Source organism: Cupressus sempervirens, chromosome 1 (assembly GCF_028749045.1).
Source record: "Cupressus sempervirens isolate cs-2001-9-10 chromosome 1, ASM2874904v1, whole genome shotgun sequence".
Lineage (NCBI taxonomy): Eukaryota > Viridiplantae > Streptophyta > Pinopsida > Cupressales > Cupressaceae > Cupressus > Cupressus sempervirens.
Window position 1 is genome coordinate 250,444,203 of NC_143118.1, and position 16,144 is coordinate 250,460,346.

Consider the following 16,144-nt stretch of genomic DNA (forward strand, 5'->3'; position numbering starts at 1 on the left):
ATAAGGATTACAAATTACCCATTAGATAATTGTAAAATTATCTTGAAATGGAAGTTTCTACTACAAAACCTAGCAACTATATATACTAAAAATTGAGATGCATACTACATATAATATTTTTTTCATTTACTTAGGTTGGACTTTCTTTCAAAACTCTCAATTAATCTAGTTATTTGTGATTTATACAACACAATTAATATTATCATCTTTCAATTTGAACACATTTGCCAAAATACAAGTAATAAAAGAAATAACATAGTATTAAATTGTTGTGTGCCATAATTGTTATATAATAAATTAAAGTCCTCTCAATATTTACAATTAATATAGTTATTTGTAATTCACACAACCCAATCAATATTATCTCCAAAACCAAATACATTCACAAACTTAAAAAAAAACCATCACCAAATTTACACATTAAACAAGAGACACATTGTGTCAAAGTTCTTGCCAATAGTTAGGAAATAAGGAAATTAGAGAGTAAAATATATGAAGAGAGAGTTGAAAGAGATATATTTGTTGTAATAGTTATCTAAAAGAAGGAAAATGGAGATTTATATATATGAAGACAAATTGAAAAGAGAGATAATGATAGCAGAGATTTATAGATAGAAATGAAGGATATAAAGAGATTTAAAAGAGAAAGAATGACATGTTATTATACAGACACTAAATAGAGATAGTTGGAAGAGAATTCAAAAAAAAAAAGATTAAGGATTATGTTATTTTAAGAAATATTTAAATAACAATTATAAAATTGAGTTAAATCAATGAAGTATTCGTTTCTACCTTTTCCAATATAAATTCAAATATTAAATTAAAAAAAATAAATTGTTGACTACTTGATCCAAACCAACAAAAGAGTTAGTAAGTTTAAAGAACAATATCAATTTTACAAATTTTAAAATGTAAAAAAGAATTAAAACAAGATTGGAAAAAATAGCTAGTTAAACATAGTGTGAACAAAATTAGCATTTTACGATTGACAAAAGTAAGGGACAATGTAAAACTAATAAATATATTTAAAATAGAAAATATAAAACATTAAAAACTAAATTTAATTTTTTAACAAAATTTATAAATATTTTTAGTAAAAATTTATCAGATAATTATATTCTTAAAAATATATTTTTATTATTTATTAATTTAATTATAATTTAGAATAAAAAACAATTTTAAAATTAGAATAAAATAATTTTAAATTATTGTGAATAAAAAATTAAGTAAATGTATTTTAAAATGAAATGATAGTTAGTTTTTAAGTAAGATTTTAAATAAACTTAAAATCACAAGATGTTAATAATAATAGATTGATATGTTTACAATCTTTGGTAAGAAAAATGATTTAGTTATTATTGTTGATTAGACATGCATTTAGGTGGAAGATAAAATAATTACTTTTTGGAAACTTTAATCAATTTGTCACAATTGTGAAAAAGATAAAGCTATCATTAATGCATGACGTCATTGTTGTTGGAAAAAATATGTGAATTTTTGTTAAGGAAAATTGATTTTTCTCCCTACCAAAAATAGTATGGACCAATAGAATGAGCACGAAATGTCATTTATAAAATAAGGAAAAATGAAAAATAGATACACACATTGTAAGTTGCATATAAATTTTTAAATTCTTTGATTTGATTGGTTAAATTAATGTCATATTAGCATAACATGAATGCATAAGTATTCTTGCTAGGAGTTAACAATTGTAGTAAAAATATATTTATCAAAAAATTGAAGTAAGAAAACCTAATAATCAGTCGCACTTAAAAGAAACAAAATTAATTATTAGCAACAAATTATTAGCAATAAAAGAAAACAAAACGCACCCATGACATTATTAAATATCAAATGCATATAAGTAGAATATGCAACATCCGTATCACCATGACCTAATGCAAGACATCGAAAATGTCCGACTTTGAAATCCCCCAACAGAAAAAAGGAGAGGCAACATCAATTTCACACGATTGGAATTTTAAGAAAGGTGACTTCACGCTCAAATACAATGGACTCCCACCAAAATACATCCCACTTTACAATCAAAATTGTCAACCATCGAAGAATAGAGTGAAACGAAAACCCTGGAAACATCCGAACCCAGAAGGCGGCAAATCCATGACATCATAGGAGGAAAATAAAATTTACAGTGTTAGAAAGGCCATTTAAAATAGATCGAGAAGTTACGAGGAACTAATTGCGAGTTGGTTTGAAGTAAATTGATCATTTGTCTGTTGGTGGGAATATTGGGCGAGCGTGTTCGTGTTCATGTTCACGTGTTCATGTTCATGCATCTGGTCAATTTCGTCCATGGCCCCAGAAGAAGCGCTGATCACATCCGCATCTGTTGTTTTTAATATTCTGATTTGACATTAAACTGTTTAGGGGGAATAATGTCTTTGGACCTGCGTGGCTTCCTGGGATTTGAACCGGTGACCACTGGACGCGAAGTTTTTGATTTGCATACAGTAGCGCTTTTTATGATATAATTCGAGCAGATTTTCCTTCACAAAGGCGTTATTCCATTTTTGCAGAATTTGAGCTGCTTTGCAAAACTGATCACTTTGCATTTTTATCAATCCAGCTGCAGGTATTTCTCTATGGATAGGTTTAATGACGCTATAAATATTTTTCCTCTTCCTAAGGCCCAATGGTGTGGGTTTTTGCGTGTTCAGAAGAGTCTTCATATGAATGCCTAGTTGTAAGATGAGTAGTTTTGACCATAATTATTTGGAATTTTATGTACTGGGCTATGATCTGGGTAATCGTGAGTGGTTTGCTTTTTCTTTACCCACGAATTGGTGGGTTTTTATATTTTCTACCTTTCCGGACATGAAATTCTGGTGTAGATTTATATACGCAGTGGAGTGACGATTGCTTTTTTTGATTCATGCAGGCATTATGGGGTTTTGTTTGTTTATTTTCATAAATTCTGTTTATTTATTTTCGGTGTAGCGGGAAAAGAGTCTTGTATCATGAGGCGGCTGGTTTGGTTGTCGTGGATTCTTTGGGTTAAATTTGAGAAATTAGCACTCGGGTTGGGTTTGGTGGTTCCTGCCTATTGCATTGTTTGAGCCGTTGAGTTGCAAAATTGTTCCTATTTGTAAAGTTTTTAAAACATTTACCCGGTTGTATTGTTTTAGGTTGAGATTTGCCAAAATGATCTTTAATTTAACACTTACAGAGCACTTTATCTGTTTTTTCTGCTATTGTGAAAAAAGGGGCTGGGTTTTGATTTGATTTTTAATTTTTTATGTATTGTGAGGCAATTAATTAGTAGAACAACCATGCATTCGCATGGAAGCCGCCAGAAATGTACGTTCAGTTTTCACGTTCTTGCTTGGAAAGTCTTCACCCTGGACGAAAGAACCTACCTATGACTCTTGTGGCTGCTCGGACACGTTTTTTATTATTGTCATTTGGGGTTAATGATTAGGGTCTCTCCTTACTAGGCTGTCGCTGTTGAATTTCGTTAAGCGTAGATTTTCACATTACACATCATAGCTGTAGCCATTGTGATTTGTACTAATTGACAACTCAAAGTTTCCAAGATATACTTCTCCTATCCCTTAAGATCCTTAATCACACATTTTCAGTTTTTAATTTTCTGATACAGTTAGGCCGCTACTATTAGGCATCTGATTGTTCCAGAATCATGCTTCTCCTATGCAAATTCTGATGTTCTTTATGTTTAATGTGTTTTGGTAAGTATTTTGGAATCTAGGAAATACTGGATATATGACACACTGAGGAAGACGATATTCTATTGCATTAAAGGTAGACAAGTTTGCCGAATCCCTGTGCAGATCAACGGTGGTGGGAGAGCAATACAAAAGAGTTAATATTAAATGGGGTGTGAAAAAAAAAAAAAAAAAAAAAATCAATACTGATTGGTTTGGAATTCTAGAAAATGAACTGTCATATGATGATTCTATAGGCCAAGTCTAAAAGAATATCAGCCAGAAAACTTGAAAAACAAATGATCCTAGAATTTGTAAAACAAGATTACAACTTGGAAAAGTAAAAGAGAGATTTGTAAATGTAAACCAATAAACTTGAGATCTGAGATTTAATTGCAGAAACAGGAAGAGTCATGGATTTAGTTGCCAATTTGTGACATGAATCTGATTTGGGTACGTGAATCAGATATATAGATATATACTTTTCATATATATATATATATATATATATATATATATATATATACACTTTTCAGATTCTAGTATGCATCTATGAATCTAGTGTACTTGATCCATGATAATTAATCTATTTTCATGATTATAAAGAAAATCAACACATTCGCATTGAATTATTGAAAGTGAGAGTTTGTAACATTCAAAATATAGATCATTAAACTTAAAGTTTGTAACATGATTTACTCATAAATGAGTCAAGAGTCAAGACTAAAGTTTTTGATTTAATCATCAAATGGATTTTCAAGAAAATCCACATCAGAGGGGTCCTGATGAGCTGCAAGTGCTGCATTTGTATCAGTAGAGGAACCCAAACCACTAGTAGTAGCGGGAATTGTGAACTCATGATCTTCCTCCTCATCATCCACATCAATCAACGGGGATCTAGCAAGATCTTGGATGGTCATATCTAAATCAGGAGTCTCAGGTGCTACATCCCAAGCTTTTCGGACCCCTTCTTGTACATTGGATCCTTCTGTGACAACAACTATAAATTGTTGTGAATGAACACAAGGTCTTCTGCTTTTCTTGGAGCCAACCAGTTGCGTTTGATTGAGTGGATAAAAGAGTAAGTACTCCAATTTCAGTTAGCTGTAGAAGAGTTGGCAACCGAAGAGGAATAAAAAATTATCAATACAACAATCAAGATAAATAAATTAAATAATAAATTCAAGGAATTGAAATTGTTAACTTTAAGCTTAATAGATCAACTTTAGGTGATAAATTTTACAAACTTACTTGGGATAGGACCTTTATGGCAAGAGGTTGGAGGTATATGAAGGCTTGCCCATGAAGGTACCACCATTTGATGGCATCCATCTTGCTTTGGTCTGCTATGGCAATAGGGTGGAAATTCTCACCTGAGATGAAGGCAACAAATTCACTCCTCACAATTGCTCCAATCTCTGGATCCTGGAATATTTTAGCTAGTGCCCTCTTATATCCATTTGCAACCTCTACATCTGTAAATGGTGGCACTCTACTTGGAAGGTGAAGTACATTTGCACTATAGTACCTGGGGATAACAAAAGACAATTGAAAATGTATATATCTATATGAACATGTATCTATATATATGTATATATCTATATATATATGTGTACATACATACATACATACGTACATACATACATACATATATATATACATACTTTTCATAGTATGAATCTGTGATTCTAGTATGCATCTATGAATCTAGTATGCTTGATCCATGATAATTAATATATTTTCATGATTATAAAGAAAATCAACACATTCACATTGAATTATTGAAAGTGAGAGTTTGTAACATTCAAAATATAGATCATTAAACTTAAAGTTTGTAACATGATTTACTCATAAATGAGTCAAGAGTCAAGACTAAAGTTTTTGATTTAATCATCAAATGGATTTTCAAGAAAATCCACATCAGAGGGGTCCTGATGAGCTACAAGTGCTGCATCTGTATTAGTAGAGGAATCCAAACCACTAGTAGTAGAGGGTATTGTGTACTCATGATCTTCCTCCTCATCATCCACATCAATCAACAGGGATCTAGCAAGATTTTGGATGGTCATATCTAAATCAGGAGTCTCGGGTGCTACATCCCAAGCTTTTCGGACCCCTTCTTGTACATTGGATCCTTCTGTGACAACAACTATAAATTGTTGTGAATGAACACAAGGTCTTCTGCTTTTCTTGGAGCCAATCGGTTGCGTTTGACTGAGTGGATAAAGAAGTAAGTACTCCAATTTCACTTAGTTGCAGAAGAGCTGGCAACCTAAAGAGGAATAAAAAATTATCAATACAACAATCAAGATAAATAAATTAAATAATAAATTCAAGGAATTGAAAGTGTTAACTTTAAGCTTAATAAATCAACTTTAGGTGATAAATTTTACAAACTTACTTGGGATAGGACCTTTATGGCAAGAGGTTGGAGGTACATGAAGGCTTGCCCATGAAGGTACCACCATTTGATGGCATCCATCTTGCTTTGGTCTGCTATGGCAATAGGGTGGAAATTCTTAGCTGAGATGGAGGCAACAAATTCACTCCTCACAATTGCCCCAATCTCTGGATCTTGGAACATTTTAGCCAGTGACCTCTTATATCTATTTGCAACCTCTACATCTGTAAATGGTGGCACTCTACCTGGAAGGCGAAGTACATTTGCACTAGAGTACCTAGGGATAACAAAAGACAATTGAACACTATCAAATATCAATAGCACAAACATTGGATAAAATAAGCACAAGCATTTGGTAAGAACTACAGTACATCAAGGATAGAGCATATGGAAGGAGGTGCAAAGGTGTGGTCATCTTGTTCCATCGATGATGAACAATTGTTTCCACCTTCTTGTAAAGGGTGTCCTCAGGATTATTCTCCCTCCTCTGTATGACCTAGCATATGAGATATGAATAATAATTATAATTAGTGAATATGTCAATTTAAACTTTAGAATCCAGGTATCTCTCAAATAAAAAATTGTTGTAAAAGAGTGTAGAAGTTAGCATTTTAATTTTTTCCAACATAGTGTCCATGGAATCATAAATATCCCCAAGGCATGGCTCATCACTGTCTGCAAAGCGAAGCATTGCCATTATTGAATTGGTGACTTCCAACACATAAGTTACAAGACCCCACCAATCCTCATCTAGTATCATTCTTCTCACATTTAAGACCCTTGCTATATTGGAATTCTTCCAAACGCCGTATTGGGGGCTGATGACCATATGTTTCAATGCTTCTTTTACTTTTACAAGTCGTCTCAAGATGATTGTGTGAAAGGCTAAGCGGGTTTCAACAACCTAAGAACATGTGAAACTCAAGTTAGTAATACATTTAAAAATTATAACATGTTGATGTAAACAACAAAAAAATTTATGGAATCCAATAATATTCAATTATATATTAAATATACAAATTTTAATATGGTGATTTGTCACAAACTCCTAAAAACTCCTTGTCCGAGAAACTCCTAAAAATTGCTTGTGACATGTGGTGATTTGTCACAAACATTTGAATCTCTTCAACTTCCTCATATATCTTTTTCACCCAATCTATTTCGGTACCAATTGCTTTCATCACCAAATTGAGAGAGTGGATGGTGCATGGTGTCCAAAAGATATGATTATATCTAGACTGTACAATTATCCTGCAGGCCTGCAAACTTTTGCATTGTCTGTGACCAATTGGACAACATTATTAGGACCCATTGACTCTATGGCATCAATGAGAATGCGTGAAATAAATTCTGAATTTTTCACTTGCCCTTCACAATCAATTGCCTTCAAGAACATTGCCCCCTTAGGGCATACAACAATAACATTGATCAATGGACGGTTTTTACAATCTTTCCACCCATCTGAAATAATAGACACACCCGATTAAACCCAAGAATCTCTTATTGGTTGAAGTTCAGCCTCAATAGATTTCCTGTCATCATGTAATATGATAGTACGCAACTTCTCATAACCAAACGGTTTGTAACCACGGGGTGCTTCATATATTGCTTCTACCATCTCCCTAAAACAAGGTGATCTCACAAAATTAAATGAAACACCATTTGCAATTAAACAATGTCCAATTTTGTGATCAGCAATGTTTCTCTTTTCATTTTGGAATGCCCTATCTAGTGGGCCTTTCTTGTGGGTGAGTGGAGATGGGTCTTCATCTTTATCATTTGTAGTTGGCATAGGCAAAAAAGGATGTGTTCTTGTGCTTGTTTGATTGGATGATGGTGTTGGTGTATTTGTTCTTTTGGAAGCACCACGTTTTGCTTTTGCAACTGCTTTATCAGCATCATCTTGCTCTTTTGCTAATGCTGCTATTTGTGTAGCTGGTATTCCCTTCTTATCACTACCTTGACACATGTTAATTCTTTCACCAACAGGGCTCAAAAAATGTAGTTTCATTCGGGAATAGAAACTTCTATGTTGTATATTGCAATAATTACATTTCCATATGTATGCCCCACCCCCAAGACATTGTGTGACTCTTGTTGTGTGTCTCCATAAAGGAGACCCCTTATTAATTTTTGAAGCTTGGTGATGCAGCCCCACCCACTGAGCTTTGACTACTCATTGTTTTATTTTTGCAATCTAGAAAAAAAAATGAAAGAAAACCATGCTTCACACTTACACAAAAACTTGAAAATTTGGAAAATTAAAAATAAATTAATAATCTATGAAAGAACTTAAGAATATGGTTGAAATACATACCTTAAACACTTCTTGCAAGGTATATGGAGCTCCACAACTGATCTCCTTCGAATCCAAGCACTTTACTCCAAACTAGCAAGTATGAGAGAGCAAAATAGAGAGTAAATGAACTTGCATTATGACTTAGAGAGTCGTTTTTAGGGTTTGGGCGACAAAAAATAAAAAAATTGATTGGGCCCACTTTTTACACCTTTTTTTGCCTCCTTTGGAGTCAATCCGCGGTGGATCCTTGAGGATCTGGGTAGGATTTGTAATCCTGCTTGTGGATTTGTTAGGATTTGCGGCTCTGGGTAGGATCCGTAGTCCTGCTTGTGGATCCGTTAGGATTCATGGGTCGTGGATCTTGACGGATCCATAGGTAGGATTATGGATCTAGCCCGGATCCTCATGGATCCACGTGCGGATTTGGATCCGGGATCCGATATGTGAAGCCGGTAACTAAGGTCATGGATATTGTTTCCTTGGTGATTAATAGGTTATGCTTGATATGCAAATGCAGTTTTCATTTCTGTGATATGAAAATGATTTGTTGTGGATGGCAGAAGGCTTCTTCCAAATAACATACTTAGTTGTTTGAAGAGCAATTCTTCATTGTGTTTTATGTGATTGATGTATGCATATTCACTAGCAAATATTGTGTTTATAAATCAAGGCTATATTTTTGATGGTTTAAGAGGAATTTTAGCAAGGACCTTACCCAAAACAATAAAATTAGCTACAATTAGTGTCCATGTAGATTGTAGCTTGGTTGTATGTGGTTATAGACAAAAAGGAAATATTCTTAAACAAAGATTATTAGACAATGTTTACTAGAAGCATGCTAATTCATTTGTAGTGGATTTTGGAAAATTCATGCATTGTCTCTAAATGAGAATCTTCCATACAAAGGGCAGAATTGTATATCATATCTCCAAGATCACCTTACCTACTAGTAAAATGAGGCATTAGGCAACAAAAGAAAAGTAAATAAATGTTGTAAGCAAAAATACTTTTGTTTCAGAATCCTCTTTATTTCTCAAGATGGGGTGTGCCCAGATCCACCATTGCCAGGAATGATGCCACACATGTCATTGTCAGCTGTAGAAGGCGTGCATGAAAATGCCAATTGTTGTGTCAACAAAATGATTAATCAGTTCTAGATTATTCAAATGAGTTTTATGAAATCAACCCACATCTGAATTTTTGCAGCAAATCTCTTGAGAAAAGGTCGAGACACATAAGTGGGCTTGATTCATACATTTATGATTTGAGTCACGATTAAGTTTTCCTTTTGAATCATTGTGGGGAGGTTATTGATGTGCCGTCAATATTGACAAATGAGCATGATGGATAGCTTTTTTTTTTTTTTCCTTAACTAGAGTCTAGATTTTGTTTGAGTTGAATTTGATGATGAACAAATTCACAGATCCTTGTATATCTCGCATGCAAGTAAGCTGTTACAAGGAAGTAAGAAAGACAAAGAGAGAATGGTTTGCTCAAAAAAGAAGAAGATTGAATTTCCTTGTGCAAAATAGAATGAATGAATTTACAAGTGATCAATCCTTATGAAGGAGATCGAAAACCTAAAAGGGAAACCCTAAGAGGCAAATGACATTTAATAATTACTAATTAATTATTAAATGGAAATGCAAGTGCATAAAGGGAAATCTTAAGAAGGGAGTAAAGGTAATTTAATAAATAAAATTAAATTTACCTTTTACTCGAACACTCCCCCTTAAGATGAGCAACAATGTAGCTACAAACAATGCAAAAAAAGCAAAGAAACTACAATGCAATGCTGAAGGAAAACTTGGGTCGTGGCAACAAGGTCTAATGAGGTACCCAATCACAACCAAATCTCTATGAAATGGAAAAATAGAGAAAACCCAGTGGGAAAAACCCTCCTCCAAAAAGAAATAGAAAAGGATGGACAAATGAAATATCTCAAGAGACTCTCTCAAGATCATAAGTACAATGAAAGCCCCCATGATAGAAGCTTGAAACTTCATAGCCCCCCTAGAATGGTAGAACAACATACCAATGCAACTCCAATTTAAAAGAAACAAACGTAGTGGACAAGGAGAGCGAAACCCTTGAATCTAAGGTGAAGCTGGAAGTCCTAGTTGATGCTCATAGGAGAATGCATGAGAATCTTGAAGTGAAATCTCCAATGGAGGTGGGATAATAGGTGTGCTAAATCTGTCATCTAAGAGGAGATGTGTGTCCTTTAATATATCCTTAACAATTGCAGTAGGTGGCTCGATGGTTGGAGCTGTAATTATAGGCAATGCTGAAGAGTAATCCTGTGAAATGGATGTAATTTGAATAGGAGGTGGAGGTGTAGAAGTCACAACATTGGTCTCAGGAACAATACATAAGTTCAAGTGTCCTGACTTCACCTCAATAGTCTCTCGTGAAGAAGGAGAGTGAGTCTTCGATAGTGGAGATGGTGGACCAAAACGAGAGGAGTATGGTTAGGAAGAATGATCAACAATCCTTGTAGCAACAATATTGCCTGTCTCACTATCTATGACGTGCACTGAATCTTGTGCAAACTCAACCGTCTTCCCTATCCCACTGTGTGTAATCTGATAGATAGAGAGAAGGTTAGAGGACAAGGATGGAACGCAAAGTACATCATGAAATGTACCATCAACAATGTCAATAGAACCTTTCCACATATAGTCATAACAGTGTTGTTCCCCTTCAAAATGTGCGGACTAGGAGAAGCCTCAAAAGAAGAGAACAAATCCTGAGAAGATGCCATATGGTGTGAAGCACTTGAATCCAATAACCATCTAGAAGAGGGTGGAGTAGTAGTTGCACATAGTGCATGACCCTTTCCTAAATCTTTACCATCTGACTGAAATGATGATAATGAAGAAGATCTGTGAGAAGAAGAAGGAACATCAATGTTGCTCTTCTAAAGGAGAGTTGTCAAATCTGAAACCTGTTTGGCATAGCCATCTAACTTCTTCTCATAGTAATGTGACTCATCATGATTGGGCTTATTACAATAAGCACACTTTAGTCTTTTTGGCTTTGGTTTACCACTCTTAGGAGGAGGTGGCCTTGATGAACTGTGAAGTCTAGAATCAATCTGAGATTGTAGAATGTGATTTCTGTGTCTTCTCCTTCATCCCAGAAGATGGCCAAGCTACCGATGCATAAGTCTGGAGCTTGTGAGAGAATCCAACTGAGAGAGCTTAGCTTTCTCTTGAGTCAAACGATCACAAAAAACCTCAAAGTATGGCATGGTAAATCTATTACCCAAAGCATCTTTGGTGGAATAGAAGGTAGAAGCAAAAATCTGAAAGTTTACACGAAGCTTAGAAAGGATTAGGAAGATCCTCTCAATGTCAGTCTTGGTTTTCCCACAACTCTACAATAAAAATCTCTGTTGTTTGAACTTCATCAAGAAGTTTTCAATAGAAGGAAAAGATTCCGGTACAAGAGACATAAGCTCTGCCTCAATCTGAAGTGCCTTGAACTCATTCACGGTACCAAACAAGCCATCAAGCTTGGTCCACATAGCTAGAGGGGTATTGCACCCATCAAGATTAAATTGTAGATTGTCGGATGCCTGTAAAGCAATCAACCCCATTGCCTCATCCATCTTGTTTTTGTGCTGCATGATCTCAAAAGCGCTCTATAAAACTAACTGCATTGCATCTAAACAAAACCACAACACTTTCAATCGAAGAAACTATGTCATCAAGGTCTTCTATGTGTGATAGTTATGAGGGGTCAGAAGTTCTAGACAAGAAGAGGTCTCAGCCATTGTTTTAGAAGGTGATGGATTGTTTTTTGAAAAAGTTTTGGTTTACTGATGTAAATAACAAAAATAATAATACAAAACACTTCCCATAATGCAAAAACCGAATCCTAGCTGCTAGAAGGAATGCGTAAACAAGAAGAGAGAAAAAATAGCTTCAGTTTGAGAATCATATGTACCTTTGAGAACTATTGATGAAAATAACAAAGAATCTTGATAAGGTTTGAGAAGAGTTTTTTGGTGCTTCTTTTGGATCGGAAAGCGGAGCTAAAACAAGCAAATTATGCCCTTTAGAAGATCGAAGACGTCATTGGACTTTGAGCAAAAAAAAAGGTACCAAATTGGAAAAAAATCCAAAAAATACTTGCACCATTGTCTTCGTCTTTGAATTAGCTTTTTGGCGCTACTTTGGGATCGGAAAAATACCCTCGTATGCTCAAGTTAGAGCGAAAAGATTGCCAGGGCCTCCATAAAACCAAAAAAATGACAAAACCCTTTAAAAAAAAAATTGAAAAGAGGCTAATAGTTAAGCCCCTTAGTCCTCCATGTGGCCGTTGGCTGTGCGGTGGAGGTTGGGCGGAGTGGTGGTGGTTGGATGGCAGTGCGGCGGTGACCGAAGCGGTTGGCCGCTAGCGGTGATTGTGGCAGCTAGTGGTTTTGGTAATCGCTGCGGTAAATTTGAAACTACTAGTGGTCAAAAACCCACCTTTTTTATTTTTTTTGCGATTTTGATGAATTTTCTGCCTCAATGTGTGTGCCAGAGGTCGTATGACCCTAGTATGCAATTTTTTTTTGCCTCCCAGGTCAATGTTGTCCAAAATTGACAAATTTTATTTGAAAATGGGGGTTTTGATGCCTTCTGAATCTAGTCATGAGGTATGTTTGGCCTCAAAGTGCTCCAAAAATCAAAGACCCCCATTCTCATAGAAAACACCCAAAAAATGCCAAATTTGTTCTGTCAAACCTTCATTCTTTTATTTTCAAACAAGAACAGGCAGCCGCTTGCTGCTTGCAAGGCTCTGATACCATGAAGAATTTGATGATGAACAAATTCATAGATCCCTAGATATCCTGCATGCAAATAACCTGTTACAAGGAAGTAAGAAAGGCAGATAGAGAGAAGGGTTTGCTCAATAACCAAGAAGATTGAATTTCCTTCTGCAAAACATAATGAATGAATTTACAACCAATCAATCCTTATGAAGGAGATCAAAAACCTAAAAGGGAAACCCTAAGAGGTAAATGACATTAAATAATTACTAATCAGTTATTAAATGGAAATGCAAGTGCATAAAGAGAAATCTTAAGAAGGGAGTAAAGGTAATTTAATTAATGAAATAAATTAACCTTTTACTCTAACATGAGTCACTATTGCTATTACTTATGCTGACTGACAATTCCAATGTTTGAATTTGAAGCAGTCATCAGTGCTTGTAAGCTAGGAGACATGGATAGCTTGATTAGAGAGATGCTTCATTCCCTAGCCCTCCTCTAAAGTAAACACGTGCACGAAGTCAACTAGTGCATAATATACAAAAACTTTGCAGTGGCCAACCTTCTTTGAAATCTTAGGTGACTAAACCAAATGGTGTAGCCTATCACAAGGTTGATAGCTGTGGAAACTAATAATGCCGTGCATAGAAAACCCGATGAAAGAAAGGACGGAATACAAGAATTGACATTCTAACAAGCTTGACTGTTAATATTTAGCCAACACAAGTTGAAGTTGGAGAATGACAACATCTTTCTATTTGAAGTGTTCGCTCAAAGGACATCTTCTCAATGCCATTGTGAACACTATAAGCTTGAAGAACAACATTGCAGTATATATTACAAATCATCTAGGTTTGGTAGTTGAATCACACACTCAACTTATTCACTTGGCTAGTTCTACTATCATTGCTCAATGCACCTTCAGTTACATGTAATATGACGGTCACAATATTTTCTTACTTGAGATGATGCACCATTGGAAATTTATGATAATCTTCTTGGTCAATCATTTTTTTTAGATTAGGATGCAGCCTATAAAGCTAAGCCACAACATTGTTTTTTAAAGCAATTGAAAAATGTTTCTTGTGAAGGGCAAACCATATAATTTGGGGTGGGGGGGTGGGTGGGTAGGCTGAATTGTTATATCCTAAATTGAACATGAATTATCATTAATAACCTTACAATCACCACATTTGGATCAATCATAAAAAAAATCTACTTAGTTTATCAAATAAGGAACATAAGCACTAATTCATGTGTATGAACACCAGTTTTACTTATTAACTTAGTAGGGAGAACCCACAATGAGAATAGCTACTTGGATGTAGTAGCCAAATCCAAACCCATACAACATAGATTATTTATAATACAAAGTAAGGATCAACCTATAGGAGACACCCAATCCTCGAGTATGTTTGCAAGCACTAACCTACATGAGACACCAATCCCTACACCAAGATTTGAGCACTAACTCAATACATAATGTACCAAAAGACAGTGAATGTGGACCTTTAAATTTAATAAACAACTTGCTATTGGTCTATACCTTCAATACTTCCTCACACAGTGTATATGATCTTCCAACAAAATTGGACAATGATTGAGATGCAATTCAGATTTCCTTGCTTAGATTACACATAAATCAAACCACCTACTCTAGGATTTTTCTTTTCTGACCTCCTTAGACAAATCCTAGATCAACTATACAAAAATACATAGAAAAACACAAACTCATTATATTGACTTTGTTTTGAGGACAACCCTTTTTCAAAGGCTTTGTGACATTGGTATTTTTGAGATTCTTCTGATAACTATCATGAGACTTTATGAGAGGGTTTTCAGTCATCGTAGGACCCTGTGAATTCTTTGACTTCATGAGGAGAACCATTGGTGTTAAGTAGTGGCCCCTGCCCCCTACTTTATTTGGTATTGACAATGATTAGTTGGAGGGGTTTCTTTAGGTGCACTCTCATATGGTGGATGATTGTTTTCTCCTCTATGTTCTGATTTTTATTTTGCTCGTTACTAACAATGTTCTTCTTGCCTCCTCTTTGGAGGATTACAAAGACATCTTGATGGTCTTATGACCTTTTGTGGCTTTCAACAATTGATTGCTAATTTGGGGAAAACTAAGGTGACGGTTTTCAGTTGTCTCAAGGTTCCTACCTACACTTTCTTTATTGGAGTGGGGGTTGAGATTTCTTCTTCTTACACATACCTAGGAGTTAAGTTCTCTGTCCTTGGTTTAGCTTGAGGCCCTCCCCTATGTTGCACACCAATAAGGGATACCCTTCTTAAGAGGTAATGGTTTTGACATCACTTCTAAGTAAGCATGTCCAAGATGATCCTTATGGACACTTTGGTCAGTGTCTTGTTCTATGTGGCTCCATGGTTTGGAGACTTACCTTATTGGAATTTGATTGGGCTTCCTTGATCTAATTCATATTCTTTTGCTTTGACACATCATTAGGTGCAAGCAGTCCATTTCTTGCAGAGCTTGGGGCTCGCCCCTTTAGACTTGGGGCCATCTTTGATCTTGTTTGGTGGTTGCAATACCTTTGTGGTTTTGTTGATTCTTACACAGGGCCCCATGAGTACTGCTCCTTTGAGTCTATTGCTGCCTATGTTTCTTTGGATTGCGTCTATGGTTGGTTCGCCAAGGCTTTGGCCCTTCTTGGGTCCATAGGGATTGAGATGGATTATCTCCCTCCCGTCTAGTATTCTCTTGATGCTCCTTACAACCTCCTCCCATCCATAAAAGAGATGAACAAGTGAATCAAAACAAACATATGTAGGTAGTTATCCACACTACTTATGTTATAACCCCCATGGGGGTCTTCACCCTAAGATGACATTTTATGTTGAGCACTTTGTAGAGTTGAAGGATGGATTCATCCATATTCTATTCTTATCCCACTAGTTGTCGCATTCCCTCCAAACTCTCCTTGGTTAATTCAAAGTGGGCATTGAGACAAATCATCAACTTGATAGAGAGA

General features: G+C 35.2%; 1 protein-coding gene across 1 annotated transcript in view; it reads left to right on the forward strand.

Annotated features, from left to right (window-relative positions):
• The first annotated feature begins 1,925 nt into the window (after positions 1 to 1,925).
• The window catches only part of RTE1 (protein REVERSION-TO-ETHYLENE SENSITIVITY-like protein (DUF778)), a 42,578-nt gene continuing 28,359 nt past the window's right edge, over positions 1,926 to 16,144 (forward strand). Inside the window, exon 1 of the mRNA XM_089822163.1 lies at positions 1,926 to 2,593. The gene's annotated coding sequence lies outside the window, so the exon portion shown is untranslated. The remainder of the gene's footprint in view (positions 2,594 to 16,144) is intronic.